We start from the raw sequence: 27,118 nt of genomic DNA on the forward strand, positions 1-27,118 counted from the left end.
AATTTTTTATGAAAAACTTCTTTTGCCCATATCTCCTAAACTAAGCGTCCTAGAGCGAAAAGGGCTTTAATTCGTGACCACCAAAAAAATTGAAAAATCCACCCAAAACCTAAAAAAATTGAAATTTTTATATGAAAAACTTCTTTTGCCCATATCTCCTAAACTAAGCGTCCTAGAGCGAAAAGGACTTTAATTCGTGACTACCCAAAAAAATTGAAAAATCCACCCAAAACCTAAAAAAATTGAAATTTTTATATGAAAAACTTCTTTTGCCCATATCTCCTTAAATATGCGTCCAAGAGCGAAAAGGACTTTAATTCGTGACTACCCCAAAAAATTGAAAAATCCACCCAAAACCTAAAAAAATTCAAATTTTTATATGAAAAACTTCTTTTGCCCATATCTCCTTAAATATGCGTCCTAGAGCGAAAAGGACTTTAATTCGTGACTACCCCAAAAAATTGAAAAATCCGCCCAAAACCTAAAAAAATTGAAATTTTTATATGAAAAACTTCTTTTGCCCATATCTCCTTAAATATGCGTCCTAGAGCGAAAAGGACTTTAATTCGTGACTACCCCAAAAAATTGAAAAATCCACCCAAAACCTAAAAAATTGAAATTTTTATATGAAAAACTTATTTTGCCCATATCTCCTTAAATATGCGTCCTAGAGCGAAAAAGAACTTTAATTCGTGACCACCCCAAAAAAAAAAAACAAAATTGAAATTTTTATATGAAAAACTTATTTTGCCCATATCTCCTTAAATATGCGTCCTAGAGCGAAAAAGAACTTTAATTCGTGACCACCCCAAAAAAATTGAAAAATCCACCCAAAACCTAAAAAAATTGAAATTTTTATATGAAAAACTTCTTTTGCCCATATCTCCTAAACTAAGCGTCCTCGAGCGAAAAGGACTTTAATTCGTGACCACCCAAAAAAATTGAAAAATCCACCCAAAACCTAAAAAAATTGAAATTTTTATATGAAAAACTTCTTTTGCCCATATCTCCTTAAATATGCGTCCTAGAGCGAAAAGGACTTTAATTCGTGACTACCCCAAAAAATTGAAAAATCCACCCAAAACCTAAAAAAATTGAAATTTTTATATGAAAAACTTCTTTTGCCCATATCTCCTTAAATATGCGTCCTAGAGCGAAAAGGACTTTAATTCGTGACCACCCCAAAAAATTGGAAAATCCACCCAAAACCTAAAAAAATTGAAATTTTTATATGAAAAACTTCTTTTGCCCATATCTCCTAAACTAAGCGTCCTAGAGCGAAAAGGACTTTAATTCGTGACCACCCACAAAAAATGAAAAATCCACCCAAAACCTAAAAAAATTGAAATTTTTATATGAAAAACTTATTTTGCCCATATCTCCTTAAATATGCGTCCTAGAGCGAAAAGGACTTTAATTCGTGACCACCCCAAAAATTTGAAAAATCCACCCAAAACCTAAAAAAATTGAAATTTTTATATGAAAAACTTCTTTTGCCCATATCTCCTTAAATATGCGGCCTAGAGCGAAAAGGACTTTAATTCGTGACCACCCAAAAAAATTGAAAAATCCACCCAAAACCTAAAAAAATTGAAATTTTTATATGAAAAACTTCTTTTGCCCATATCTCCTTAAATATGCGTCCTAGGGCGAAAAGGACTTTAATTCGTGACTACCCCAAAAAATTGAAAAATCCACCCAAAACCTAAAAAAATTGAAATTTTTATATGAAAAACTTCTTGTGCCCATATCTCCTTAAATATGCGTCCTAGAGCGAAAAGGACTTTAATTCGTGACTACCCAAAAAAATTGAAAAATCCACCCAAAACCTAAAAAAATTGAAATTTTTATATGAAAAACTTATTTTGCCCATATCTCCTCAAATATGCGTCCTAGAGCGAAAAGGACTTTTATTCGTGACCACCCCAAAAAATTGAAAAATCCACCCAGAACCTAAAAAAATTGAAATTTTTATATGAAAAACTTATTTTGCCCATATCTCCTTAAATATGCGTCCTAGAGCGAAAAGGACTTTAATTCGTGACCACCCAAAAAAATTGAAAAATCCACCCAAAACCTAAAAAAATTGAAATTTTTATATGAAAAACTTCTTTTGCCCATATCTCCTAAACTAAACGTCCTAGAGCGAAAAGGACTTTAATTCGTGACCACCCCAAAAAATTGAAAAATCCACCCAAAACCTAACAAAATTGAAATTTTTATATGAAAAACTTATTTTGCCCATATCTCCTTAAATATGCGTCCTAGAGCGAAAAGGACTTTAATTCGTGACTACCCCAAAAAATTGAAAAATCCACCCAAAACCTAAAAAAATTGAAATTTTTATATGAAAAACTTCTTTTGCCCATATCTGCTTAAATATGCGTCCTAGAGCGAAAAGGACTTTAATTCGTGACCACCCCAAAAAATTGAAAAATCCACCCAAAACCTAAAAAAATTTAAATTTTTATATGAAAAACTTCTTTTGCCCATATCTCCTAAATTAAACGTCCTAGAGCGAAAAGGACTTTAATTCGTGACCACCCCAAAAAATTGAAAAATCCACCCAAAACCTAAAAAAATTGAAATTTTTATATGAAAAACTTATTTTGCCCATATCTCCTTAAATATGCGTCCTAGAGCGAAAAGGACTTTAATTCGTGACTACCCCAAAAAATTGAAAAATCCACCCAAAACCTAAAAAAATTGAAATTTTTATATGAAAAACTTCTTTTGCCCATATCTCCTTAAATATGCGTCCTAGAGCGAAAAGGACTTTAATTCGTGACTACCCCAAAAAATTGAAAAATCCACCCAAAACCTAAAAAAATTGAAATTTTTATATGAAAAACTTCTTTTGCCCATATCTCCTAAACTAAGCGTCCTAGAGCGAAAAGGACTTTAATTCGTGACCACCCAAAAAAATTGAAAAATCCACCCAAAACCTAAAAAAATTGAAATTTTTATATGAAAAACTTATTTTGCCCATATCTCCTTAAATATGCGTCCTAGAGCGAAAAGGACTTTAATTCGTGACCACCTCAAAAAATTGAAAAATCCACCCAAAACCTAAAAAAATTGAAATTTTTATATGAAAAACTTCTTTTGCCCATATCTCCTAAACTAAGCGTCCTAGAGCGAAAAGGACTTTAATTCGTGACCACCCAAAAAAAATTGAAAAATCCACCCAAAACCTAAAAAAATTGAAATTTTTATATGAAAAACTTCTTTTGCCCATATCTCCTTAAATATGCGTCCTAGGGCGAAAAGGACATTAATTCGTGACTACCCCAAAAAATTGAAAAATCCACCCAAAACCTAAAAAAATTGAAATTTTTATATGAAAAACTTCTTGTGCCCATATCTCCTTAAATATGCGTCCTAGAGCGAAAAGGACTTTAATTCGTGACTACCCCAAAAAATTGAAAAATCCACCCAAAACCTAAAAAAATTGAAATTTTTATATGAAAAACTTCTTTTGCTCATATCTCCTAAACTAAGCGTCCTAGAGCGAAAAGGACTTTAATTCGTGACCACCCCAAAAAATTGAAAAATCCACCCAAAACTTCAAAAAATTGAAATTATTATATGAAAAACTTCTTTTGTCCATATTTCCTAAACTAAGCGTCCTAGAGCGAAAAGGACTTTAATTCGTGACCACCCAAAAAAATTGAAAAATCCACCCAAAACCTAAAAAAATTGAAATTTTTATATGAAAAACTTCTTTTGCCCATATCTCCTTAAATATGCGTCCTAGAGCGAAAAGGACTTTAATTCGTGACTATCCCAAAAAATTGAAAAATCCACCCAAAACCTAAAAAAATTGAAATTTTTATATGAAAAACTTCTTTTGCCCATATCTCCTTAAATATGCGTCCTAGGGCGAAAAGGACATTAATTCGTGACTACCCCAAAAAATTTAAAAATCCACCCAAAACCTAAAAAAATTGAAATTTTTATATGAAAAACTTCTTGTGCCCATATCTCCTTAAATATGCGTCCTAGAGCGAAAAGGGCTTTAATTCGTGACTACCCCAAAAAATTGAAAAATCCACCCAAAACCTAAAAAAATTGAAATTTTTATATGAAAAACTTATTTTGCCCATATCTCCTAAACTAAGCGTCCTAGAGCGAAAAGGACTTTAATTCGTGACCACCCCAAAAAATTGAAAAATCCACCCAAAACTTCAAAAAATTGAAATTTTTATATGAAAAACTTCTTTTGTCCATATTTCCTAAACTAAGCGTCCTAGAGCGAAAAGGACTTTAATTCGTGACCACCCAAAAAAATTGAAAAATCCACCCAAAACCTAAAAAAATTGAAATTTTTATATGAAAAACTTCTTTTGCCCATATCTCCTTAAATATGCGTCCTAGAGCGAAAAGGACTTTAATTCGTGACTATCCCAAAAAATTGAAAAATCCACCCAAAACCTAAAAAAATTTAAATTTTTATATGACAAACTTCCTTTGCCCATATCTCCTTAAATATGCGTCCTAGAGCGAAAAGGACTTTAATTCGTGACCACCCCAAAAAAATTGAAAAATCCACCCAAAACCTAAAAAAATTGAAATTTTTATATGAAAAACTTCTTTTGCCCATATCTCCTAAACTAAGCGTCCTAGAGCGAAAAGGACTTTAATTCGTGACCACCCAAAAAAATTGAAAAATCCACCCAAAACCTAAAAAAATTGAAATTTTTATATGAAAAACTTCTTTTGCCCATATCTCCTTAAATATGCGTCCAAGAGCGAGAAGGACCTTAATTCGTGACTACCCCAAAAAATTGAAAAATCCACCCAAAACCTAAAAAAATTGAAATTTTTATATGAAAAACTTCTTTTGCCCATATCTCCTTAAATATGCGTCCTAGAGCGAAAAGGACTTTAATTCGTGACTACCCCAAAAAATTGAAAAATCCACCCAAAACCTAAAAAAATTGAAATTTTTATATGAAAAACTTCTTTTGCCCATATCTCCTTAAATATGCGTCCTAGAGCGAAAAGGACTTTAATTCGTGACTACCCCAAAAAATTGAAAAATCCACCCAAAACCTAAAAAAATTGAAATTTTTATATGAAAAACTTCTTTTGCCCATATCTCCTTAAATATGCGTCCTAGAGCGAAAAGGACTTTAATTCGTGACCACCCCAAAAAATTGAAAAATCCACCCAAAACTTCAAAAAATTGAAATTTTTATATGAAAAACTTCTTTTGTCCATATCTCCTAAACTAAGCGTCCTAGAGCGAAAAGGACTTTAATTCGTGACCACCCCAAAAAATTGAAAAATCCACCCAAAACCTAAAAAAATTGAAATTTTTATATGAAAAACTTCTTTTGCCCATATCTCCTAAACTAAGCGTCCTAGAGCGAAAAGGACTTTAATTCGTGACCACCCAAAAAAATTGAAAAATCCACCCAAAACCTAAAAAAATTGAAATTTTTATATGAAAAACTTCTTTTGCCCATATCTCCTTAAATATGCGTCCTAGAGCGAAAAGGACTTTAATTCGTGACTACCCCAAAAAATTGAAAAATCCACCCAAAACCTAAAAAAATTGAAATTTCTATATGAAAAACTTCTTTTGCCCATATCTCCTAAACTAAGCGTCCTAGAGCGAAAAGGACGATAATTCGTGACCACCCCAAAAAATTGAAAAATCCACCCAAAACCTAAAAAAATTGAAATTTTTATAAGAAAAACTTTTTTTGCCCATATCTCCTAAACTAAGCGTGCTAGAGCGAAAAGGACTTTAATTCGTGACCACCCAAAAAAATTGAAAAATCCACCCAAAACCTAAAAAAATTGAAATTTTTATATGAAAAACTTATTTTGCCCATATCTCCTTAAATATGCGTCCTAGAGCGAAAAGGACTTTAATTCGTGACTACCCCAAAAAATTGAAAAATCCGCCCAAAACCTAAAAAAATTGAAATTTTTATATGAAAAACTTCTTTTGCCCATATCTCCTTAAATATGCGTCCTAGAGCGAAAAGGACTTTAATTCGTGACTACCCCAAAAAATTGAAAAATCCACCCAAAACCTAAAAAATTGAAATTTTTATATGAAAAACTTATTTTGCCCATATCTCCTTAAATATGCGTCCTAGAGCGAAAAGAACTTTAATTCGTGACCACCCCAAAAAATTGAAAAATCCACCCAAAACCTAAAAAAATTGAAATTTTTATATGAAAAACTTCTTTTGCCCATATCTCCTAAACCAAGCGTCCTAGAGCGAAAAGGACTTTAATTCGTGAACACCCCAAAAAATTGCAAAATCCACCCAAAACCTACAAAATTGAAATTTTTATATGAAAAACTTATTTTGCCCATATCTCCTTAAATATGCGTCCTAGAGCGAAAAAGAACTTTAATTCGTGACCACCCCAAAAAATTGAAAAATCCACCCAAAACCTAAAAAAATTGAAATTTTTATTTTATATGAAAAAACTTCTTTTATTTTATTTTATATGAAAAACTTCTTTTGCCCATATCTCCTTAAATATGCGTCCTAGAGCGAAAAGGACTTTAATTCGTGACTACCCCAAAAAATTGAAAAATCCACCCAAAACGTAAAAAAATTGAAATTTTTATATGAAAAACTTATTTTGCCCATATCTCCTTAAATATGCGTCCTAGAGCGAAAAGGACTTTAATTCGTGACCACCCCAAAAAATTGAAAAATCCACCCAAAACCTAAAAAAATTGAAATTTTTATATGAAAAACTTCTTTTGCCCATATCTCCTTAAATATGCGTCCTAGGGCGAAAAGGACTTTAATTCGTGACTACCCCAAAAAATTGAAAAATCCACCCAAAACCTAAAAAAATTGAAATTTTTATATGAAAAACTTCTTGTGCCCATATCTCCTTAAATATGCGTCCTAGAGCGAAAAGGACTTTAATTCGTGACTACCCCAAAAAATTGAAAAATCCACCCAAAACCTAAAAAAATTGAAATTTTTATATGAAAAACTTATTTTGCCCATATCTCCTTAAATATGCGTCCTAGAGCGAAAAGGACTTTAATTCGTGACCACCCCAAAAAATTGAAAAATCCACCCAAAACCTAAAAAAATTGAAATTTTTATATGAAAAACTTATTTTGCCCATATCTCCTTAAATATGCGTCCTAGAGCGAAAAGGACTTTAATTCGTGACCACCCAAAAAAATTGAAAAATCCACCCAAAACCTAAAAAAATTGAAATTTTTATATGAAAAACTTCTTTTGCCCATATCTCCTAAACTAAACGTCCTAGAGCGAAAAGGACTTTAATTCGTGACCACCCCAAAAAATTGAAAAATCCACCCAAAACCTAAAAAAATTGAAATTTTTATATGAAAAACTTATTTTGCCCATATCTCCTTAAATATGCGTCCTAGAGCGAAAAGGACTTTAATTCGTGACTACCCCAAAAAATTGAAAAATCCACCCAAAACCTAAAAAAATTGAAATTTTTATATGAAAAACTTCTTTTGCCCATATCTCCTTAAATATGCGTCCTAGGGCGAAAAGGACTTTAATTCGTGACCACCCAAAAAAATTGAAAAATCCACCCAAAACCTAAAAAAATTGAAATTTTTATATGAAAAACTTCTTTTGCCCATATCTCCTAAACTAAACGTCCTAGAGCGAAAAGGACTTTAATTCGTGACCACCCCAAAAAATTGAAAAATCCACCCAAAACCTAAAAAAATTGAAATTTTTATATGAAAAACTTCTTTTGCCCATATCTCCTTAAATATGCGTCCTAGGGCGAAAAGGACTTTAATTCGTGACCACCCAAAAAAATTGAAAAATCCACCCAAAACCTAAAAAAATTGAAATTTTTATATGAAAAACTTCTTTTGCCCATATCTCCTAAACTAAACGTCCTAGAGCGAAAAGGACTTTAATTCGTGACCACCCCAAAAAATTGAAAAATCCACCCAAAACCTAAAAAAATTGAAATTTTTATATGAAAAACTTCTTTTGCCCATATCTCCTTAAATATGCGTCCAAGAGCGAGAAGGACCTTAATTCGTGACTACCCCAAAAAAATTGAAAAATCCACCCAAAACCTAAAAAAATTGAAATTTTTATATGAAAAACTTATTTTGCCCATATCTCCTTAAATATGCGTCCTAGAGCGAAAAGGACTTTAATTCGTGACTACCCCAAAAAATTGAAAAATCCACCCAAAACCTAAAAAAATTTAAATTTTTATATGACAAACTTCCTTTGCCCATATCTCCTTAAATATGCGTCCTAGAGCGAAAAGGACTTTAATTCGTGACCACCCCAAAAAAATTGAAAAATCCACCCAAAACCTAAAAAAATTGAAATTTTTATATGAAAAACTTCTTTTGCCCATATCTCCTAAACTAAGCGTCCTAGAGCGAAAAGGACTTTAATTCGTGACCACCCAAAAAAATTGAAAAATCCACCCAAAACCTAAAAAAATTGAAATTTTTATATGAAAAACTTCTTTTGCCCATATCTCCTTAAATATGCGTCCAAGAGCGAGAAGGACCTTAATTCGTGACTACCCCAAAAAATTGAAAAATCCACCCAAAACCTAAAAAAATTGAAATTTTTATATGAAAAACTTCTTTTGCCCATATCTCCTTAAATATGCGTCCAAGAGCGAGAAGGACCTTAATTCGTGACTACCCCAAAAAATTGAAAAATCCACCCAAAACCTAAAAAAATTGAAATTTTTATATGAAAAACTTCTTTTGCCCATATCTCCTTAAATATGCGTCCTAGAGCGAAAAGGACTTTAATTCGTGACTACCCCAAAAAATTGAAAAATCCACCCAAAACCTAAAAAAATTGAAATTTTTATATGAAAAACTTCTTTTGCCCATATCTCCTTAAATATGCGTCCTAGAGCGAAAAGGACTTTAATTCGTGACCACCCCAAAAAATTGAAAAATCCACCCAAAACTTCAAAAAATTGAAATTTTTATATGAAAAACTTCTTTTGCCCATATCTCCTTAAATATGCGTCCTAGAGCGAAAAGGACTTTAATTCGTGACCACCCCAAAAAATTGAAAAATCCACCCAAAACTTCAAAAAATTGAAATTTTTATATGAAAAACTTCTTTTGTCCATATCTCCTAAACTAAGCGTCCTAGAGCGAAAAGGACTTTAATTCGTGACCACCCCAAAAAATTGAAAAATCCACCCAAAACCTAAAAAAATTGAAATTTTTATATGAAAAACTTCTTTTGCCCATATCTCCTAAACTAAGCGTCCTAGAGCGAAAAGGACTTTAATTCGTGACCACCCAAAAAAATTGAAAAATCCACCCAAAACCTAAAAAAATTGAAATTTTTATATGAAAAACTTCTTTTGCCCATATCTCCTTAAATATGCGTCCTAGAGCGAAAAGGACTTTAATTCGTGACTACCCCAAAAAATTGAAAAATCCACCCAAAACCTAAAAAAATTGAAATTTCTATATGAAAAACTTCTTTTGCCCATATCTCCTAAACTAAGCGTCCTAGAGCGAAAAGGACGATAATTCGTGACCACCCCAAAAAATTGAAAAATCCACCCAAAACCTAAAAAAATTGAAATTTTTATAAGAAAAACTTTTTTTGCCCATATCTCCTAAACTAAGCGTGCTAGAGCGAAAAGGACTTTAATTCGTGACCACCCAAAAAAATTGAAAAATCCACCCAAAACCTAAAAAAATTGAAATTTTTATATGAAAAACTTATTTTGCCCATATCTCCTTAAATATGCGTCCTAGAGCGAAAAGGACTTTAATTCGTGACTACCCCAAAAAATTGAAAAATCCGCCCAAAACCTAAAAAAATTGAAATTTTTATATGAAAAACTTCTTTTGCCCATATCTCCTTAAATATGCGTCCTAGAGCGAAAAGGACTTTAATTCGTGACTACCCCAAAAAATTGAAAAATCCACCCAAAACCTAAAAAATTGAAATTTTTATATGAAAAACTTATTTTGCCCATATCTCCTTAAATATGCGTCCTAGAGCGAAAAGAACTTTAATTCGTGACCACCCCAAAAAATTGAAAAATCCACCCAAAACCTAAAAAAATTGAAATTTTTATATGAAAAACTTCTTTTGCCCATATCTCCTTAAATATGCGTCCTAGAGCGAAAAGGACTTTAATTCGTGACCACCCCAAAAAATTGAAAAATCCACCCAAAACCTAAAAAAATTGAAATTTTTATATGAAAAACTTCTTTTGCCCATATCTCCTAAACTAAACGTCCTAGAGCGAAAAGGACTTTAATTCGTGACCACCCCAAAAAATTGAAAAATCCACCCAAAACCTAAAAAAATTGAAATTTTTATATGAAAAACTTATTTTGCCCATATCTCCTTAAATATGCGTCCTAGAGCGAAAAGGACTTTAATTCGTGACTACCCCAAAAAATTGAAAAATCCACCCAAAACCTAAAAAAATTGAAATTTTTATATGAAAAACTTCTTTTGCCCATATCTCCTTAAATATGCGTCCTAGGGCGAAAAGGACTTTAATTCGTGACCACCCAAAAAAATTGAAAAATCCACCCAAAACCTAAAAAAATTGAAATTTTTATATGAAAAACTTCTTTTGCCCATATCTCCTAAACTAAACGTCCTAGAGCGAAAAGGACTTTAATTCGTGACCACCCCAAAAAATTGAAAAATCCACCCAAAACCTAAAAAAATTGAAATTTTTATATGAAAAACTTCTTTTGCCCATATCTCCTTAAATATGCGTCCTAGGGCGAAAAGGACTTTAATTCGTGACCACCCAAAAAAATTGAAAAATCCACCCAAAACCTAAAAAAATTGAAATTTTTATATGAAAAACTTCTTTTGCCCATATCTCCTAAACTAAACGTCCTAGAGCGAAAAGGACTTTAATTCGTGACCACCCCAAAAAATTGAAAAATCCACCCAAAACCTAAAAAAATTGAAATTTTTATATGAAAAACTTCTTTTGCCCATATCTCCTTAAATATGCGTCCAAGAGCGAGAAGGACCTTAATTCGTGACTACCCCAAAAAAATTGAAAAATCCACCCAAAACCTAAAAAAATTGAAATTTTTATATGAAAAACTTATTTTGCCCATATCTCCTTAAATATGCGTCCTAGAGCGAAAAGGACTTTAATTCGTGACTACCCCAAAAAATTGAAAAATCCACCCAAAACCTAAAAAAATTTAAATTTTTATATGACAAACTTCCTTTGCCCATATCTCCTTAAATATGCGTCCTAGAGCGAAAAGGACTTTAATTCGTGACCACCCCAAAAAAATTGAAAAATCCACCCAAAACCTAAAAAAATTGAAATTTTTATATGAAAAACTTCTTTTGCCCATATCTCCTAAACTAAGCGTCCTAGAGCGAAAAGGACTTTAATTCGTGACCACCCAAAAAAATTGAAAAATCCACCCAAAACCTAAAAAAATTGAAATTTTTATATGAAAAACTTCTTTTGCCCATATCTCCTTAAATATGCGTCCAAGAGCGAGAAGGACCTTAATTCGTGACTACCCCAAAAAATTGAAAAATCCACCCAAAACCTAAAAAAATTGAAATTTTTATATGAAAAACTTCTTTTGCCCATATCTCCTTAAATATGCGTCCTAGAGCGAAAAGGACTTTAATTCGTGACTACCCCAAAAAATTGAAAAATCCACCCAAAACCTAAAAAAATTGAAATTTTTATATGAAAAACTTCTTTTGCCCATATCTCCTTAAATATGCGTCCTAGAGCGAAAAGGACTTTAATTCGTGACTACCCCAAAAAATTGAAAAATCCACCCAAAACCTAAAAAAATTGAAATTTTTATATGAAAAACTTCTTTTGCCCATATCTCCTTAAATATGCGTCCTAGAGCGAAAAGGACTTTAATTCGTGACCACCCCAAAAAATTGAAAAATCCACCCAAAACTTCAAAAAATTGAAATTTTTATATGAAAAACTTCTTTTGTCCATATCTCCTAAACTAAGCGTCCTAGAGCGAAAAGGACTTTAATTCGTGACCACCCCAAAAAATTGAAAAATCCACCCAAAACCTAAAAAAATTGAAATTTTTATATGAAAAACTTCTTTTGCCCATATCTCCTAAACTAAGCGTCCTAGAGCGAAAAGGACTTTAATTCGTGACCACCCAGAAAAATTGAAAAATCCACCCAAAACCTAAAAAAATTGAAATTTTTATATGAAAAACTTCTTTTGCCCATATCTCCTTAAATATGCGTCCTAGAGCGAAAAGGACTTTAATTCGTGACTACCCCAAAAAATTGAAAAATCCACCCAAAACCTAAAAAAATTGAAATTTCTATATGAAAAACTTCTTTTGCCCATATCTCCTAAACTAAGCGTCCTAGAGCGAAAAGGACGATAATTCGTGACCACCCCAAAAAATTGAAAAATCCACCCAAAACCTAAAAAAATTGAAATTTTTATAAGAAAAACTTTTTTTGCCCATATCTCCTAAACTAAGCGTGCTAGAGCGAAAAGGACTTTAATTCGTGACCACCCAAAAAAATTGAAAAATCCACCCAAAACCTAAAAAAATTGAAATTTTTATATGAAAAACTTATTTTGCCCATATCTCCTTAAATATGCGTCCTAGAGCGAAAAGGACTTTAATTCGTGACTACCCCAAAAAATTGAAAAATCCGCCCAAAACCTAAAAAAATTGAAATTTTTATATGAAAAACTTCTTTTGCCCATATCTCCTTAAATATGCGTCCTAGAGCGAAAAGGACTTTAATTCGTGACTACCCCAAAAAATTGAAAAATCCACCCAAAACCTAAAAAATTGAAATTTTTATATGAAAAACTTATTTTGCCCATATCTCCTTAAATATGCGTCCTAGAGCGAAAAGAACTTTAATTCGTGACCACCCCAAAAAATTGAAAAATCCACCCAAAACCTAAAAAAATTGAAATTTTTATATGAAAAACTTCTTTTGCCCATATCTCCTAAACCAAGCGTCCTAGAGCGAAAAGGACTTTAATTCGTGAACACCCCAAAAAATTGCAAAATCCACCCAAAACCTACAAAATTGAAATTTTTATATGAAAAACTTATTTTGCCCATATCTCCTTAAATATGCGTCCTAGAGCGAAAAAGAACTTTAATTCGTGACCACCCCAAAAAATTGAAAAATCCACCCAAAACCTAAAAAAATTGAAATTTTTATTTTATATGAAAAAACTTCTTTTATTTTATTTTATATGAAAAACTTCTTTTGCCCATATCTCCTTAAATATGCGTCCTAGAGCGAAAAGGACTTTAATTCGTGACTACCCCAAAAAATTGAAAAATCCACCCAAAACGTAAAAAAATTGAAATTTTTATATGAAAAACTTATTTTGCCCATATCTCCTTAAATATGCGTCCTAGAGCGAAAAGGACTTTAATTCGTGACCACCCCAAAAAATTGAAAAATCCACCCAAAACCTAAAAAAATTGAAATTTTTATATGAAAAACTTCTTTTGCCCATATCTCCTTAAATATGCGTCCTAGGGCGAAAAGGACTTTAATTCGTGACTACCCCAAAAAATTGAAAAATCCACCCAAAACCTAAAAAAATTGAAATTTTTATATGAAAAACTTCTTGTGCCCATATCTCCTTAAATATGCGTCCTAGAGCGAAAAGGACTTTAATTCGTGACTACCCCAAAAAATTGAAAAATCCACCCAAAACCTAAAAAAATTGAAATTTTTATATGAAAAACTTATTTTGCCCATATCTCCTTAAATATGCGTCCTAGAGCGAAAAGGACTTTAATTCGTGACCACCCCAAAAAATTGAAAAATCCACCCAAAACCTAAAAAAATTGAAATTTTTATATGAAAAACTTATTTTGCCCATATCTCCTTAAATATGCGTCCTAGAGCGAAAAGGACTTTAATTCGTGACCACCCAAAAAAATTGAAAAATCCACCCAAAACCTAAAAAAATTGAAATTTTTATATGAAAAACTTCTTTTGCCCATATCTCCTAAACTAAACGTCCTAGAGCGAAAAGGACTTTAATGCGTGACCACCCCAAAAAATTGAAAAATCCACCCAAAACCTAAAAAAATTGAAATTTTTATATGAAAAACTTATTTTGCCCATATCTCCTTAAATATGCGTCCTAGAGCGAAAAGGACTTTAATTCGTGACTACCCCAAAAAATTGAAAAATCCACCCAAAACCTAAAAAAATTGAAATTTTTATATGAAAAACTTCTTTTGCCCATATCTGCTTAAATATGCGTCCTAGAGCGAAAAGGACTTTAATTCGTGACCACCCCAAAAAATTGAAAAATCCACCCAAAACCTAAAAAATTGAAATTTTTATATGAAAAACTTCTTTTGCCCATATCTCCTAAATTAAACGTCCTAGAGCGAAAAGGACTTTAATTCGTGACCACCCCAAAAAATTGAAAAATCCACCCAAAACCTAAAAAAATTGAAATTTTTATATGAAAAACTTATTTTGCCCATATCTCCTTAAATATGCGTCCTAGAGCGAAAAGGACTTTAATTCGTGACTACCCCAAAAAATTGAAAAATCCACCCAAAACCTAAAAAAATTGAAATTTTTATATGAAAAACTTCTTTTGCCCATATCTCCTTAAATATGCGTCCTAGGGCGAAAAGGACTTTAATTCGTGACTACCCCAAAAAATTGAAAAATCCACCCAAAACCTAAAAAAATTGAAATTTTTATATGAAAAACTTCTTTTGCCCATATCTCCTAAACTAAGCGTCCTAGAGCGAAAAGGACTTTAATTCGTGACCACCCAAAAAAATTGAAAAATCCACCCAAAACGTAAAAAAATTGAAATTTTTATATGAAAAACTTCTTTTGCCCATATCTCCTTAAATATGCGTCCTAGAGCGAAAAGGACTTTAATTCGTGACCACCTCAAAAAATTGAAAAATCCACCCAAAACCTAAAAAAATTGAAATTTTTATATGAAAAACTTCTTTTGCCCATATCTCCTAAACTAAGCGTCCTAGAGCGAAAAGGACTTTAATTCGTGACCACCCAAAAAAAATTGAAAAATCCACCCAAAACCTAAAAAAATTGAAATTTTTATATGAAAAACTTCTTTTGCCCATATCTCCTTAAATATGCGTCCTAGGGCGAAAAGGACATTAATTCGTGACTACCCCAAAAAATTTAAAAATCCACCCAAAACCTAAAAAAATTGAAATTTTTATATGAAAAACTTCTTGTGCCCATATCTCCTTAAATATGCGTCCTAGAGCGAAAAGGACTTTAATTCGTGACCACCCCAAAAAATTGAAAAATCCACCCAAAACCTAAAAAAATTGAAATTTTTATATGAAAAACTTATTTTGCCCATATCTCCTTAAATATGCGTCCTAGAGCGAAAAGGACTTTAATTCGTGACCACCCAAAAAAATTGAAAAATCCACCCAAAACCTAAAAAAATTGAAATTTTTATATGAAAAACTTCTTTTGCCCATATCTCCTAAACTAAACGTCCTAGAGCGAAAAGGACTTTAATTCGTGACCACCCCAAAAAATTGAAAAATCCACCCAAAACCTAAAAAAATTGAAATTTTTATATGAAAAACTTATTTTGCCCATATCTCCTTAAATATGCGTCCTAGAGCGAAAAGGACTTTAATTCGTGACTACCCCAAAAAATTGAAAAATCCACCCAAAACCTAAAAAAATTGAAATTTTTATATGAAAAACTTCTTTTGCCCATATCTGCTTAAATATGCGTCCTAGAGCGAAAAGGACTTTAATTCGTGACCACCCCAAAAAATTGAAAAATCCACCCAAAACCTAAAAAATTGAAATTTTTATATGAAAAACTTCTTTTGCCCATATCTCCTAAATTAAACGTCCTAGAGCGAAAAGGACTTTAATTCGTGACCACCCCAAAAAATTGAAAAATCCACCCAAAACCTAAAAAAATTGAAATTTTTATATGAAAAACTTATTTTGCCCATATCTCCTTAAATATGCGTCCTAGAGCGAAAAGGACTTTAATTCGTGACTACCCCAAAAAATTGAAAAATCCACCCAAAACCTAAAAAAATTGAAATTTTTATATGAAAAACTTCTTTTGCCCATATCTCCTTAAATATGCGTCCTAGGGCGAAAAGGACTTTAATTCGTGACTACCCCAAAAAATTGAAAAATCCACCCAAAACCTAAAAAAATTGAAATTTTTATATGAAAAACTTCTTTTGCCCATATCTCCTAAACTAAGCGTCCTAGAGCGAAAAGGACTTTAATTCGTGACCACCCAAAAAAATTGAAAAATCCACCCAAAACGTAAAAAAATTGAAATTTTTATATGAAAAACTTCTTTTGCCCATATCTCCTTAAATATGCGTCCTAGAGCGAAAAGGACTTTAATTCGTGACCACCTCAAAAAATTGAAAAATCCACCCAAAACCTAAAAAAATTGAAATTTTTATATGAAAAACTTCTTTTGCCCATATCTCCTAAACTAAGCGTCCTAGAGCGAAAAGGACTTTAATTCGTGACCACCCAAAAAAAATTGAAAAATCCACCCAAAACCTAAAAAAATTGAAATTTCTATATGAAAAACTTCTTTTGCCCATATCTCCTTAAATATGCGTCCTAGGGCGAAAAGGACATTAATTCGTGACTACCCCAAAAAATTTAAAAATCCACCCAAAACCTAAAAAAATTGAAATTTTTATATGAAAAACTTCTTGTGCCCATATCTCCTTAAATATGCGTCCTAGAGCGAAAAGGACTTTAATTCGTGACTACCCCAAAAAATTGAAAAATCCACCCAAAACCTAAAAAAATTGAAATTTTTATATGAAAAACTTCTTTTGCCCATATCTCCTTAAATATGCGTCCTAGAGCGAAAAGGACTTTAATTCGTGACTACCCCAAAAAATTGCAAAATCCACCCAAAACCTAAAAAAATTGAAATTTTTATATGAAAAATTTCTTTTGCCCATATCTCCTTTGCAATATCTCCTTAAACGAAAAAATTGAAATTTTTATATGAAAAACTTCTTTTGTGCATATCTCCTAAACTAAGCGTCCTAGAGCGAAAAGGACTTTAATTCGTGACCACCCAAAAAAATTGAAAAATCCACCCAAAACCTAAAAAAATTGAAATTTTTATATGAAAAACTTCTTTTGCCCATATCTCCTTAAATATGCGTCCTAGAGCGAAAAGGACTTTAATTCGTGACTATCCCAAAAAATTGAAAAATCCACCCAAAACCTAAAAAAATTGAAATTTTTATATGAAAAACTTCCTTTGCCCATATCTCCTTAAATATGCGTCCTAGAGCGAAAAGGACTTTAATTCGTGACCACCCCAAAAAAATTGAAAAATCCACCCAAAACCTAAAAAAATTGAAATTTTTATATGAAAAACTTATTTTGCCCATATCTCCTAAACTTAGCGTCCTAGAGCGAAAAGGACTTTAATTCGCGACCACCCCAAAAAATTGAAAAATCCACCCAAAACCTAAAAAAATTGAAATTTTTATATGAAAAACTTATTTTGCCCATATCTCCTTAAATATGCGTCCTAGAGCGAAAAGGACTTTAATTCGTGACTACCCCAAAAAATTGAAAAATCCGCCCAAAACCTAAAAAAATTGAAATTTTTATATGAAAAACTTCTTTTGCCCATATCTCCTTAAATATGCGTCCTAGAGCGAAAAGGACTTTAATTCGTGACTACCCCAAAAAATTGAAAAATCCACCCAAAACCTAAAAAATTGAAATTTTTATATGAAAAACTTATTTTGCCCATATCTCCTTAAATATGCGTCCTAGAGCGAAAAGAACTTTAATTCGTGACCACCCCAAAAAATTGAAAAATCCACCCAAAACCTAAAAAAATTGAAATTTTTATATGAAAAACTTCTTTTGCCCATATCTCCTAAACCAAGCGTCCTAGAGCGAAAAGGACTTTAATTCGTGAACACCCCAAAAAATTGCAAAATCCACCCAAAACCTACAAAATTGAAATTTTTATATGAAAAACTTATTTTGCCCATATCTCCTTAAATATGCGTCCTAGAGCGAAAAAGAACTTTAATTCGTGACCACCCCAAAAAATTGAAAAATCCACCCAAAACCTAAAAAAATTGAAATTTTTATTTTATATGAAAAAACTTCTTTTATTTTATTTTATTTTATATGAAAAACTTCTTTTGCCCATATCTCCTTAAATATGCGTCCTAGAGCGAAAAGGACTTTAATTCGTGACTACCCCAAAAAATTGAAAAATCCACCCAAAACGTAAAAAAATTGAAATTTTTATATGAAAAACTTATTTTGCCCATATCTCCTTAAATATGCGTCCTAGAGCGAAAAGGACTTTAATTCGTGACCACCCCAAAAAATTGAAAAATCCACCCAAAACCTAAAAAAATTGAAATTTTTATATGAAAAACTTCTTTTGCCCATATCTCCTTAAATATGCGTCCTAGGGCGAAAAGGACTTTAATTCGTGACTACCCCAAAAAATTGAAAAATCCACCCAAAACCTAAAAAAATTGAAATTTTTATATGAAAAACTTCTTGTGCCCATATCTCCTTAAATATGCGTCCTAGAACGAAAAGGACTTTAATTCGTGACTACCCCAAAAAATTGAAAAATCCACCCAAAACCTAAAAAAATTGAAATTTTTATATGAAAAACTTATTTTGCCCATATCTCCTTAAATATGCGTCCTAGAGCGAAAAGGACTTTAATTCGTGACCACCCCAAAAAATTGAAAAATCCACCCAAAACCTAAAAAAATTGAAATTTTTATATGAAAAACTTATTTTGCCCATATCTCCTTAAATATGCGTCCTAGAGCGAAAAGGACTTTAATTCGTGACCACCCAAAAAAATTGAAAAATCCACCCAAAACCTAAAAAAATTGAAATTTTTATATGAAAAACTTCTTTTGCCCATATCTCCTAAACTAAACGTCCTAGAGCGAAAAGGACTTTAATTCGTGACCACCCCAAAAAATTGAAAAATCCACCCAAAACCTAAAAAAATTGAAATTTTTATATGAAAAACTTATTTTGCCCATATCTCCTTAAATATGCGTCCTAGAGCGAAAAGGACTTTAATTCGTGACTACCCCAAAAAATTGAAAAATCCACCCAAAACCTAAAAAAATTGAAATTTTTATATGAAAAACTTCTTTTGCCCATATCTGCTTAAATATGCGTCCTAGAGCGAAAAGGACTTTAATTCGTGACCACCCAAAAAAATTGAAAAATCCACCCAAAACCTAAAAAATTGAAATTTTTATATGAAAAACTTCTTTTGCCCATATCTCCTAAATTAAACGTCCTAGAGCGAAAAGGACTTTAATTCGTGACCACCCCAAAAAATTGAAAAATCCACCCAAAACCTAAAAAAATTGAAATTTTTATATGAAAAACTTATTTTGCCCATATCTCCTTAAATATGCGTCCTAGAGCGAAAAGGACTTTAATTCGTGACTACCCCAAAAAATTGAAAAATCCACCCAAAACCTAAAAAAATTGAAATTTTTATATGAAAAACTTCTTTTGCCCATATCTCCTTAAATATGCGTCCTAGGGCGAAAAGGACTTTAATTCGTGACTACCCCAAAAAATTGAAAAATCCACCCAAAACCTAAAAAAATTGAAATTTTTATATGAAAAACTTCTTTTGCCCATATCTCCTAAACTAAGCGTCCTAGAGCGAAAAGGACTTTAATTCGTGACCACCCAAAAAAATTGAAAAATCCACCCAAAACGTAAAAAAATTGAAATTTTTATATGAAAAACTTCTTTTGCCCATATCTCCTTAAATATGCGTCCTAGAGCGAAAAGGACTTTAATTCGTGACCACCTCAAAAAATTGAAAAATCCACCCAAAACCTAAAAAAATTGAAATTTTTATATGAAAAACTTCTTTTGCCCATATCTCCTAAACTAAGCGTCCTAGAGCGAAAAGGACTTTAATTCGTGACCACCCAAAAAAAATTGAAAAATCCACCCAAAACCTAAAAAAATTGAAATTTTTATATGAAAAACTTCTTTTGCCCATATCTCCTTAAATATGCGTCCTAGGGCGAAAAGGACATTAATTCGTGACTACCCCAAAAAATTTAAAAATCCACCCAAAACCTAAAAAAATTGAAATTTTTATATGAAAAACTTCTTGTGCCCATATCTCCTTAAATATGCGTCCTAGAGCGAAAAGGACTTTAATTCGTGACTACCCCAAAAAATTGAAAAATCCACCCAAAACCTAAAAAAATTGAAATTTTTATATGAAAAACTTCTTTTGCCCATATCTCCTTAAATATGCGTCCTAGAGCGAAAAGGACTTTAATTCGTGACTACCCCAAAAAATTGCAAAATCCACCCAAAACCTAAAAAAATTGAAATTTTTATATGAAAAATTTCTTTTGCCCATATCTCCTTTGCAATATCTCCTTAAACGAAAAAATTGAAATTTTTATATGAAAAACTTCTTTTGTGCATATCTCCTAAACTAAGCGTCCTAGAGCGAAAAGGACTTTAATTCGTGACCACCCAAAAAAATTGAAAAATCCACCCAAAACCTAAAAAAATTGAAATTTTTATATGAAAAACTTCTTTTGCCCATATCTCCTTAAATATGCGTCCTAGAGCGAAAAGGACTTTAATTCGTGACTATCCCAAAAAATTGAAAAATCCACCCAAAACCTAAAAAAATTGAAATTTTTATATGAAAAACTTCCTTTGCCCATATCTCCTTAAATATGCGTCCTAGAGCGAAAAGGACTTTAATTCGTGACCACCCCAAAAAAATTGAAAAATCCACCCAAAACCTAAAAAAATTGAAATTTTTATATGAAAAACTTATTTTGCCCATATCTCCTAAACTTAGCGTCCTAGAGCGAAAAGGACTTTAATTCGCGACCACCCCAAAAAATTGAAAAATCCACCCAAAACCTAAAAAAATTGAAATTTTTATATGAAAAACTTCTTTTGCCCATATCTCCTAAACTAAGCGTCCTAGAGCGAAAAGGACTTTAATTCGTGACCACCCAAAAAAATTGAAAAATCCACCCAAAACCTAAAAAAATTGAAATTTTTATATGAAAAACTTCTTTTGCCCATATCTCCTAAACTAAGCGTCCTAGAGCGAAAAGGACTTTAATTCGTGACCACCCAAAAAAATTGAAAAATCCACCCAAAACCTAAAAAAATTGAAATTTTTATATGAAAAACTTCTTTTGCCCATATCTCCTTAAATATGCGTCCAAGAGCGAAAAGGACCTTAATTCGTGACTACCCCAAAAAATTGAAAAATCCACCCAAAACCTAAAAAAATTGAAATTTTTATATGAAAAACTTCTTTTGCCCATATCTCCTTAAATATGCGTCCTAGAGCGAAAAGGACTTTAATTCGTGACCACCCCCAAAAAATTGAAAAATCCACCCAAAACCTAAAAAAATTTAAATTTTTATATGAAAAACTTCTTTTGCCCATATCTCCTAAACTAAGCGTCCTAGAGCGAAAAGGACTTTAATTCGCGACCACCCCAAAAAATTGAAAAATCCACCCAAAACCTAAAAAAATTGAAATTTTTATATGAAAAACTTCTTTTGCCCATATCTCCTAAACTAAGCGTCCTAGAGCGAAAAGGACTTTAAATCGTGACCACCCAAAAAAATTGAAAAATCCACCCAAAACCTAAAAAAATTTAAATTTTTATATGAAAAACTTCTTTTGCCCATATCTTCTAAACTAAGCGTCCTAGAGCGAAAAGGACTTTAATTCGTGACCACCCAAAAAAATTGAAAAATCCACCCAAAACCCAAAAAAATTGAAATTTTTATATGAAAAACTTCTTTTGCCCATATCTCCTTAAATATGCGGCCTAGAGCGAAAAGGACTTTAATTCGTGACCACCCCAAAAAATTGAACAATCCACCCAAAACCTAAAAAAATTTAAATTTTTATATGAAAAACTTCGTTTGCCCATATCTCCTAAACTAAGCGTCATAGAGCGAAAAGGACTTTAATTCGTGACCACCCAAAAAAATTGAAAAATCCACCCAAACCTAAAAAAATTGAAATTTTTATATGAAAAACTTCTTTTGCCCATATCTCCTAAACTAAGCGTCCTAGAGCGAAAAGGACGATAATTCGTGACCACCCCAAAAAATTGAAAAATCCACCCAAAACCTAAAAAAATTGAAATTTTTATATGAAAAACTTCTTTTGCCCATATCTCCTAAACTAAGCGTCCTAGAGCGAAAAGGACTTTAATCCGTGACCACCCAAAAAAATTGAAAAATCCACCCAAAACCTAAAAAAATTGAAATTTTTATATGAAAAACTTCTTTTGCCCATATCTCCTTAAATATGCGGCCTAGAGCGAAAAGGACTTTAATTCGTGACCACCCCAAAAAATTGAACAATCCACCCAAAACCTAAAAAAATTGAAATTTTTATATGAAAAACTTCTTTTGCCCATATCTCCTAAACTAAGCGTCATAGAGCGAAAAGGACTTTAATTCGTGACCACCCAAAAAAATTGAAAAATCCACCCAAACCTAAAAAAATTGAAATTTTTATATGAAAAACTTCTTTTGCCCATATCTCCTAAACTAAGCGTCCTAGAGCGAAAAGGACGATAATTCGTGACCACGCCAAAAAATTGAAAAATCCACCCAAAACCTAAAAAAATTGAAATTTTTATATGAAAAACTTCTTTTGCCCATATCTCCTTAAATATGCGTCCTAGAGCGAAAAGGACTTTAATTCGTGACTACCCCAAAAAATTGAAAAATCCACCCAAAACCTAAAAAAATTTAAATTTTTATATGAAAAACTTCTTTTGCCCATATCTCCTAAACTTAGCGTCCTAGAGCGAAAAGGACTTTAATTCGCGACCACCCCAAAAAAATTGAAAAATCCACCCAAAACCTAAAAAAATTGAAATTTTTATATGAACAATTTATTTTGCCCATATCTCCTAAACTAAGCGTCCTAGAGCGAAAAGGACTTTTTATATGAAAAACTTCTTTTGCCCATATCTCCTAAACTAAGCGTCTTAAGCGAAAAGGACGATAACTCGTGACCACCCCAAAAAATTGAAAAATCCACCCAAAACCTAAAAAAATTTAAATTTTTATATGAAAAACTTCTTTTGCCCATATCTCCTAAACTAAGCGTCCTAGAGCGAAAAGGACTTTAATTCGTGACCACCCCAAAAAAATTGAAAAATCCACCCAAAACCTAAAACAATTTAAATTTTTATATGAAAAACTTCTTTTGCCCATATCTCCTAAACTAAGGACTTTAATTCGTGACCACCCCCAAAAAATTGAAAAATCCACCCAAAACCTAAAAAAATTTAAATTTTTATATGAAAAACTTCTTTTGCCCATATCTCCTAAACTAAGCGTCCTAGAGCGAAAAGGACTTTAATTCGCGACCACCCAAAAAAAATTGAAAAATCCACCCAAAACCTAAAAAAATTGAAATTTTTATATGAAAAACTTCTTTTGCCCATATCTCCTTAAATATGCGTCCTAGAGCGAAAAGGACTTTAATTCGTGACTACCCCAAAAAATTGAAAAATCCACCCAAAACCTAAAAAAATTGAAATTTTTATATGAAAAACTTCTTTTGCCCATATCTCCTAAACTAAGCGTCCTAGAGCGAAAAGGACATTAATTCGTGACCACCCCCAAAAAATTGAAAAATCCACCCAAAACCTAAAAAAAATTGAAATTTTTATATTAAAAACTTCTTTTGCCCATATCTCCTTAAATATGCGTCCTAGAGCGAAAAGGGCTTTCATTCGTGACCACCCCAAAAAATTGAAAAATCCACCCAAAACCTAAAAAAATTGAAATTTTTATATGAAAAACTTCTTTTGCCCATATCTCCTAAACTAAGCGTCCTAGAGCGAAAAGGACTTTAATTCGCGACCACCCCAAAAAAATTGAAAAATCCACCCAAAACCTAAAAAAATTGAAATTTTTATATGAAAAACTTCGTTTGCCCATATCTCCTAAACTTAGCGTCCTAGAGCGAAAAGGACTTTAATTCGCGACCACCCCAAAAAAATTGAAAAATCCACCCAAAACCTAAAAAAAATTGAAATTTTTATATGAACAATTTATTTTGCCCATATCTCCTAAACTAAGCGTCCTAGAGCGAAAAGGACTTTTTATATGAAAAACTTCTTTTGCCCATATCTCCTAAACTAAGCGTCTTAAGCGAAAAGGACGATAACTCGTGACCACCCCAAAAAATTGAAAAATCCACCCAAACCTAAAAAAATTGAAATTTTTATATGAAAAACTTCTTTTGCCCATATCTCCTAAACTAAGCGTCCTAGAGCGAAAAGGACGATAATTCGTGACCACGCCAAAAAATTGAAAAATCCACCCAAAACCTAAAAAAATTGAAATTTTTATATGAAAAACTTCTTTTGCCCATATCTCCTTAAATATGCGTCCTAGAGCGAAAAGGACTTTAATTCGTGACTACCCCAAAAAATTGAAAAATCCACCCAAAACCTAAAAAAATTTAAATTTTTATATGAAAAACTTCTTTTGCCCATATCTCCTAAACTTAGCGTCCTAGAGCGAAAAGGACTTTAATTCGCGACCACCCAAAAAAATTGAAAAATCCACCCAAACCTAAAAAAATTGAAATTTTTATATGAAAAACTTCTTTTGCCCATATCTCCTAAACTAAGCGTCCTAGAGCGAAAAGGACGATAATTCGTGACCACCCCAAAAAATTGAAAAATCCACCCAAAACCTAAAAAAATTGAAATTTTTATATGAAAAACTTCTTTTGCCCATATCTCCTAAACTAAGCGTCCTAGAGCGAAAAGGACTTTAATCCGTGACCACCCAAAAAAATTGAAAAATCCACCCAAACCTAAAAAAATTGAAATTTTTATATGAAAAACTTCTTTTGCCCATATCTCCTAAACTAAGCGTCCTAGAGCGAAAAGGACGATAATTCGTGACCACCCCAAAAAATTGAAAAATCCACCCAAAACCTAAAAAAATTGAAATTTTTATATGAAAAACTTCTTTTGCCCATATCTCCTAAACTAAGCGTCCTAGAGCGAAAAGGACTTTAATCCGTGACCACCCAAAAAAATTGAAAAATCCACCCAAAACCTAAAAAAATTGAAATTTTTATATGAAAAACTTCTTTTGCCCATATCTCCTTAAATATGCGGCCTAGAGCGAAAAGGACTTTAATTCGTGACCACCCCAAAAAATTGAACAATCCACCCAAAACCTAAAAAAATTGAAATTTTTATATGAAAAACTTCTTTTGCCCATATCTCCTAAACTAAGCGTCATAGAGCGAAAAGGACTTTAATTCGTGACCACCCAAAAAAATTGAAAAATCCACCCAAACCTAAAAAAATTGAAATTTTTATATGAAAAACTTCTTTTGCCCATATCTCCTAAACTAAGCGTCCTAGAGCGAAAAGGACGATAATTCGTGACCACGCCAAAAAATTGAAAAATCCACCCAAAACCTAAAAAAATTGAAATTTTTATATGAAAAACTTCTTTTGCCCATATCTCCTTAAATATGCGTCCTAGAGCGAAAAGGACTTTAATTCGTGACTACCCCAAAAAATTGAAAAATCCACCCAAAACCTAAAAAAATTTAAATTTTTATATGAAAAACTTCTTTTGCCCATATCTCCTAAACTTAGCGTCCTAGAGCGAAAAGGACTTTAATTCGCGACCACCCCAAAAAAATTGAAAAATCCACCCAAAACCTAAAAAAATTGAAATTTTTATATGAACAATTTATTTTGCCCATATCTCCTAAACTAAGCGTCCTAGAGCGAAAAGGACTTTTTATATGAAAAACTTCTTTTGCCCATATCTCCTAAACTAAGCGTCTTAAGCGAAAAGGACGATAACTCGTGACCACCCCAAAAAATTGAAAAATCCACCCAAAACCTAAAAAAATTTAAATTTTTATATGAAAAACTTCTTTTGCCCATATCTCCTAAACTAAGCGTCCTAGAGCGAAAAGGACTTTAATTCGTGACCACCCCAAAAAAATTGAAAAATCCACCCAAAACCTAAAACAATTTAAATTTTTATATGAAAAACTTCTTTTGCCCATATCTCCTAAACTAAGGACTTTAATTCGTGACCACCCCCAAAAAATTGAAAAATCCACCCAAAACCTAAAAAAATTTAAATTTTTATATGAAAAACTTCTTTTGCCCATATCTCCTAAACTAAGCGTCCTAGAGCGAAAAGGACTTTAATTCGCGACCACCCAAAAAAAATTGAAAAATCCACCCAAAACCTAAAAAAATTGAAATTTTTATATGAAAAACTTCTTTTGCCCATATCTCCTTAAATATGCGTCCTAGAGCGAAAAGGACTTTAATTCGTGACTACCCCAAAAAATTGAAAAATCCACCCAAAACCTAAAAAAATTGAAATTTTTATATGAAAAACTTCTTTTGCCCATATCTCCTAAACTAAGCGTCCTAGAGCGAAAAGGACATTAATTCGTGACCACCCCCAAAAAATTGAAAAATCCACCCAAAACCTAAAAAAAATTGAAATTTTTATATTAAAAACTTCTTTTGCCCATATCTCCTTAAATATGCGTCCTAGAGCGAAAAGGGCTTTCATTCGTGACCACCCCAAAAAATTGAAAAATCCACCCAAAACCTAAAAAAATTGAAATTTTTATATGAAAAACTTCTTTTGCCCATATCTCCTAAACTAAGCGTCCTAGAGCGAAAAGGACTTTAATTCGCGACCACCCCAAAAAAATTGAAAAATCCACCCAAAACCTAAAAAAATTGAAATTTTTATATGAAAAACTTCGTTTGCCCATATCTCCTAAACTTAGCGTCCTAGAGCGAAAAGGACTTTAATTCGCGACCACCCCAAAAAAATTGAAAAATCCACCCAAAACCTAAAAAAAATTGAAATTTTTATATGAACAATTTATTTTGCCCATATCTCCTAAACTAAGCGTCCTAGAGCGAAAAGGACTTTTTATATGAAAAACTTCTTTTGCCCATATCTCCTAAACTAAGCGTCTTAAGCGAAAAGGACGATAACTCGTGACCACCCCAAAAAATTGAAAAATCCACCCAAACCTAAAAAAATTG

The sequence above is a fragment of the Haematobia irritans genome, chromosome 1, assembly GCF_050003625.1.
Source record: "Haematobia irritans isolate KBUSLIRL chromosome 1, ASM5000362v1, whole genome shotgun sequence".
Taxonomy (NCBI): domain Eukaryota; kingdom Metazoa; phylum Arthropoda; class Insecta; order Diptera; family Muscidae; genus Haematobia; species Haematobia irritans.